At 48.7% G+C, this 6,647-nt stretch overlaps 1 long non-coding RNA gene across 1 annotated transcript; it reads right to left on the bottom strand.

Moving 5' to 3' along the window:
* Positions 1–2,040: 2,040 nt before the first annotated feature.
* On the bottom strand, positions 2,041–6,380 carry LOC131401687 (uncharacterized). Its single transcript, XR_009217840.1, has 4 exons — positions 6,343–6,380; positions 3,813–3,848; positions 2,176–2,297; positions 2,041–2,101 (listed from the first exon to the last, which is right to left on the bottom strand). It is a non-coding gene; the product is annotated as an uncharacterized LOC131401687 (long non-coding RNA).
* Positions 6,381–6,647: the final 267 nt, after the last annotated feature.

The raw sequence follows: 6,647 nt of genomic DNA, 5'->3' as shown, positions 1-6,647 counted from the left end.
CCAAAACTTTGAAAACCGTCATTCTCAGAACTATAGTGGCTGAGACATCCAGCAGCCCAGCAGCCATAATGGGTTTGGAGCTCTCAAAAGACCCATCCCCGCCGAACTCTCACTAGCTGACCTGCCTGGAAGCTCCCTGAAAAAGCCCCATGTTCAGGGCTTGTAGTTACTTGACTCAGAGCTTGCCCAGGGAGGAAAGTCCGTCCCCAGGGCACTTCCTAAAAACAATCAAGGCTAATTGTTTTCTATTGTAGTTGCCTGAGGGAGTGATACCAGCTGAGGCAGGCAAGATGTCAGCCAAATCTTAGAAGAAAAATTGGGAGAATGAGATGTCCACAGGGGCCTTTGAAAAGCTGCAGTGTATTTGCCGGCGTCTAGAAGGCCACATGGGCTCAGGGCTGTGGCATGCCCGGGAAAGACTTGAGAACATCTTAATCTCTCACCTCTAGTTGAAGGGTTGGCTTAATATCTGAAAACTTGATTATGTAATACACTATATTAATAGAATAAGGGCCAATAACACGCAATCTCAACCACATATACAGAAAATAATTTGACAAAATACAACACCCTTCATGTCAAAAAAAGTAAACACTCAACAAATTAGGAATAGAAGAAAACTTTCTCAACCTATAAACAGCATCGATGAAAAACCCACGGCTAACACCATATTCAATGGTGAAAGACTGAAAATTTCCCCCTAAGACCAGGGACAAGAAAATGATGTCTTCCCTTATCTCATATGTTAATCACAGGTACTAGAGGTTATAAAGAGGGCAATTAGGCAAGAAAAAGGAATAAAAGAAACCCAGAGGAGAAGATATTTTATATAGAAAAACCTAAAAAATACACTCCTCCCCACACACAATATGTGAACCGTATCTCAATAGGTGTATAAAAAATTTAAATTGCCCCATGTGCTTAGTGGCTCCACTACTGGAGAACACAGTTAGACTGCTGATATTTGTTGAAAGTCTCCAGAAGAGGAGGAGGAGGAGGAAGCTGGAGGTTGGTGGCCCCAAATGAAAATGCTTTTCTCATTCCCCAAAAACTTATGGAAGGAGATGGTAGGATTAGCTGACAGGGATGTGGGGCAGAATGGGCACCATGTCAGTGACATCAAGATCAAGGATATGTCACTTGAGCTCAGAGTCATCAGCCACCATCTCAGCCAATGTTTCCAATCTCCTCAACCTACATCAAGTCGGTGACCAGGCATGAGTGGAATATGTCTCACATCTGGCTGCCCTTGTAGAGCTTGGTGACCTAGAACAAACACGAGGGAGAGTGGGTGAGATGGAGGTCTCCTGGCGATGCAGGGTGCCACTGGAGCCAGTGAAATATCACAGACCTTGGGGCAAGGGAGACCTGTCTTCAAATCCTGGCTCTGCCCCTAACTCACTGTGTGACGCTAGGCACAATACTCCCCTTTCTGAGCTTCAGTTTACCCATGTGAGAAATGGGCAAGGCAGCTAGGACATCACCTCTGGACACTGAGAGAAGCCACACATGCAGGGAAAGTGAAGGGGTGAAACAATCACGTAACAGATGTAAGTCAGGCAGAGGAATGACGCTGCCCTCAGGGCAAGGGGAGAAGGGAGAGGGAGACCCCACCTGGTCCTGGGTGTCTCTCGGCAGGGTGGTGTACTCTGAGCATGTGGGCTCCAGGTTGCTGAGGTTCCCGACGATGATGCGGAAATGTAGCTGGTGCTCTCTCTGGATGGATAAACTCTGAGCTGCAGAGCCAGGAGCCACGGAGAGGAAGAGCTGAAATGTGGAGACTCTCCGCTCCCAGCACAGAGGGATGGTGGCCCACGGGATCAGGGTGGTGGGTGCAGATGGCGTCACACTGGTGGCTGCCCCATCCTTCTCAGGCCTGGGGAGAGAGGGATGTGGGGACTCTGGAGAGAGGTCCTGAAACCTCTGGGAGTGGGTGCCAGAACTGGAAGGAGGAAATGGGAGGACAGTGGGGAGACAAAGAGGGGTAGTCACAAAAGTGGTCATTAGGGGCAAATGCTCAGGGGAGGGTCTCACCTGAAGGAGACCAGTCTGCAACTCGAGTAGAAGGGACCCAGGCTGCTCCTCTTGAACAATGATCCAGCTGGGGAGGAAGGAGGAGGAGGATGAGCAGGAGGGACAGGAGTTAGAGGAGGGGCTCGGTGGGATTTAATCCACCAGGCTCTGCAGGACCCTCTCAATGGAGTTGAACATGGCTGAGCCATTGCTCCTGTCTGATGAATACCAGAGTGTGGAGATGGGGAAGGTGACTGTGAGGGTCTTCAGGTTGTGCCCCAAAGCTGCAAGACAAGAGGGAGAGCAATGGCCATCTCTGAGAGCTGGCCTGAGACCAGACCAGAGTCCTGCACTCATTATAATCTGTCGTCTTCTCTCATAGTGGCACCACCATCCACCCATGTCGTCACGCAAGTCAGAACCAGCATATCTGCTCAGCTCCTCTTCCCTCCCAGTAATACCCATTCACCTTGCACACTGGTCGTCACATATACTCCATCCCTGTCTCAGCTCAGGTCTTGACTTCTTTCACCCAGACCAACACCCCAGCAGGCTCACTGGATGCTCTGTCTAAAGGATGTTCTACATGGACTACTAGAAGAATCTTTCTGAAATAAATACCTCACTAGGGCCACCACTGCTCTAGTACCACCCATGGCTCCCTATGGCCTTCAGTGTTTAGTTCAACCTTCTTGACCTGGCACTCAAGGCTCTACTCAATCTGGCTCCTGCTGACCGTTCAGTATCATTTTATCCATCTACTGCGGTTTAAACTTCATGCTTCACGCAAACCAAATTGGTTTCAATTCTCCCCTTACAGCATGTTGTTTCTGGCCGGAGCCTTTGCTCATGGAATCCACTGTGCCAGGAAAACCTTTCATCCTTTATTTGCCATGGTCCCTCCTATTCATTCTTAAAGACTTCATTCTGGTGAAACTTTCTCTAGCAAGCTCTTCCCCTCCAAATTATGCCAGGTGTCTCTCCCCGAAACATCCCACATTGTATTATAATGGTGTGTTAATTTCACAAGACTAGGGGCTCTCTGAGGGCTAGCCTTAGACTGAATCGTTGGTAGAATCTTTGTGATCAGCATGATTGCCCTAAAACCAGAATTTCACACCCTGGCTTCCCAGCTCCTGGATCACAACTGGCTGGTGGGGGATTGGGGCCGGAGAACTTCTCTTGGGAAGCAAAAGGGGCCCCCGATACCTGTGGTGGCTTCTGGTAGCACAGGTGATGATCAAGTATGGAGGGACGTGGTGGTTGGCTCAGGAGCTGTGGCCAGGGCTCTCTTCAGGGAGGGGTAGAGTGGGAGGAGCCCTCAAGTTAACCCGGGCTCCAGCAGTGGCTGTCCCATTACCACCATTCACAGATGAAGCATAAATGAGAGTGAGGGGACGGGTGACTGTGTGAGTAGAGGGATGAGCATGCCTGTGGATGAGAGGTGCCCAAGAGAGAGAGATAGGTGAACAAGAGAGACTGAACTCGGAGGAGAGACAGATGGACAGGCAGAAAACTGGACAGACGGATGGGATACCTGGAAAAGGAGGACCAAGGACGGCGCTTTAGCAGAATTAAAGTGTAAACCACGTGGGTCAGAATGTGTGGAGAACATGTCTCTGTCTAAGGCTTTCTCACCCTGGGCTGGGACTCTCCACCAGAACCCGGGAGGGAGAGAAGGGATGAATTAGTGCCCTTCCAGGTCCTTCCCTCACCAAGGACAGCAGGTGTAGGAGAACATGTGCTCCCCATCCACAAAGGCGGACGGGACCCAGGAGATCAGGGCCAGGAATACTCACTGTTGGTTGTCGGGGCCACGGCTCCATAGGTGAAACCTGTGGAGAGAAGGCAAGACGAGCTGAGCAAGAGTTGGGGTGAACATAAAGGATTAAGGAGAGGGAGGATGTAGGGACCTTTGTGGGAAAAGCAGAGGGGAAAACAGAGGGGAAGAGGGGTGAGTTGTTCAGGGGGGCGGCAACGAGATGGAAGGTGGCTGGACCCAGTGATCACACAGTGATGAGAAGTCTGAACCCAGACCAGGTGGATAGAGAGATGGATCATAGCTCACTTTAGAGCAAAGGAGGTAACACAGAACTCCGACTGGGAGAGACAGCATGGCTGTAGTACAGCCCCTCACCACTGACATAGAGGCTGTCCCCATCCAGGGTGAAGGAGCCCAGGTGGCAGACGCCCTGGGTCTCATGGCTCAACTCCCAGTAGAGTCACTCTCTGTCCAGCCCTGGACCTGCGCGGGTCAGAGTGGAAGGTGCAAATGATGTCCACCCCAGTGGCTGCCCCACCCTTCTCAAGCCTGGGGGAATAAGAAGATGGGGATGTGGACTATTGAGCAGAGGTCCTTCTGGGTGTGGAAGGCGAGAGAGGGCAAGGGAGGAGGCTGAAGGAGATGCTAAAGGGGCTGCTCTGATGCTTGCAGGGGCTCTCCTAGGTGTCTCCCGTGTGAGACAACCCCCTCACAAGTAAGGCCTGACTTCATTTACGATGTGGGGGGGGCATGTGAGTGGCAAAGAGGGGTGAACACACAGACCTGTGCGAGGGGGCACCTGCAGGTCTGCACGGACAGCAGCGAGGAGCACAGTCAGTGCCCTGTGCCATCTGATACATGCAGGCAAGAAAGTACCGTTACGTTCTCTCGGTTCTACATTCCAAGGTCTTTTCTTTCTACTTATTTCTTGCTCCACAGCCATCAGCCAGGCGTAGGGAACAATCATCTTATTCCTAATCTTATTCCCAGCACCTCCCATCTTGCCTATTAAGTCTTCATTCTTAACCATGAAGTCCATTTTAACCCCCGTGTTTAGACCAAACACTAATTACATAATCCTTCTACTCACATCTCTCCAGAGTCTGCCCACTGGTCTTAGAACAGAGCCCCAAGTCACTCCTGACCTTGTCCAGCCTGTCCCCCTCGCTGGTCTGGCTCACACCTCTCCCCCTGTGTTGACTTGGCTCAGCCATCCCTCTTCTCAGTTCATGGACACACCAGGCTCTCTGGTTCAGGGGTGTCCTCCTGCGGTTCCCTCTGCCTGAAACACTTTCTTGAACACACTCCCACACCCTCACTCCAGTCTAACCCTCCAACTAGCTAAATCCAGTCCCAACTCTAGCTCTCAAGCTAAATATCAGTCCTTCTCAAGAGGGCTTCCCTGCCCCCTCAGGTTGAGTCCCCTTGTGCCAAACTCCAACACATCACTCTCATCATTAACATTTCAAAATCCAAATTCCCAAATACAATATAAATTCCATGAAGGTGGTACAAGGTCTCTCTGGTTCACAAGGTCCCCATGCATGTGGCCCAGGGCCTGGCTCATGAGATGAGGAACCATCCCGGTTTGTCTAGCACTGCCCTGGTTTGAACACTAAACATCCTGTGTCCTGGAAAACCCCTCTGTCCTGAATAAACGAGGATGGTTGGTCACCATAAATTATACACTCAGAGACTATCTATTGCATGACAAGCACAAATTCCCCTCAAGAACGTCACAAGAAAGCTAGAATGAAAAAGGCACACACACAGAAAATTAGTAGAAGCCAACAACTAAATACAAAATTACTTAACAAGATTCTCTGCAACGTGAATCACCAGACCATTATTTTAGAAAAGTTTCAAGAATCAAAGTTAATTCCCTTTAGAAGGCAAGGTGGTGAGGACAGTCTTTTTGGAGACTAGTGCCCTTCCCTTCAATCTACAGTGTTGCTTAGTATTCCTCCAAATGATTTGAAATGTCATAAAGAAAAAAAAATGCTCAAAATGAATCTGGCTACTGGCAAATTAAATTTTAAATATTTTATTAATACAAAGAAGTTCAAATCATCTTTTTCCCTGAATGCTCCTCTATTTCAAATTTTTGTGGAGGATTTACAGGATTTTAGAAGTCAAATTGAATGGTTCTAAGGAATGTTGCTGAGTATCCCTGCTAGTATTTCATGGGATGTCTTCTAATACTACATACACACGCAAAACATTTTTGTATTTATAATATGTATAAATCCTGACTTTTGAGTATTATGCAATGCAAGTAAATCTATATTTTCTACTATAATCCACATTTGCAGTTATTTACGTTTGTTTCATATGTTCTTATTTGCATATAACTGTACTTACTGAAATATTTACCACACAGAACCACACACAGTTTACCATCCTTCACTTGAATATAATCCATAAAACATCAATAATTTTTCTCAAGATACCCTCACTCTCAGTGAGTCCATGTGGTGACAACCTGAGACCAGGATACCCCACTGGCAGGTCTTCTGCACAGCGGAGGCTGCCGGAACCTCTTGGTACCAGGTCCACAGGGTACTCACCTGGTCACACAGAAATCCATGGATCAGCGAGAACAGGTGGCCCCTGAGCCTGGTTTCACCTCAAACTTGAGCTCCACAGATGCTTTTCATGTCTGAGGGGGGAAAAATGCGCAAACAATCTTTTGAGGCATTTTATAGGGTGTTGGATGGAAAGGCCACCCCATTCACTCTTCTTTTTTTGTATTTACTGATTTAACTGTAACTGTTGGCTGTGACTGGATTTTCCCGATTCCTATCCAGCCACCTGCTCCCCGAGATGGGAGAAAGCAGCTTCGTACTGTGTGCACTTGAGTCACTAAACTCAC

This window comes from Diceros bicornis (assembly GCF_020826845.1).
Source record: "Diceros bicornis minor isolate mBicDic1 chromosome 13 unlocalized genomic scaffold, mDicBic1.mat.cur SUPER_13_unloc_1, whole genome shotgun sequence".
NCBI classification, from domain to species: Eukaryota; Metazoa; Chordata; class Mammalia; order Perissodactyla; family Rhinocerotidae; genus Diceros; species Diceros bicornis.
The sequence above is the reverse complement of the archived record's forward strand: the minus strand, read 5'-3'. Positions and strand labels throughout refer to the sequence as shown.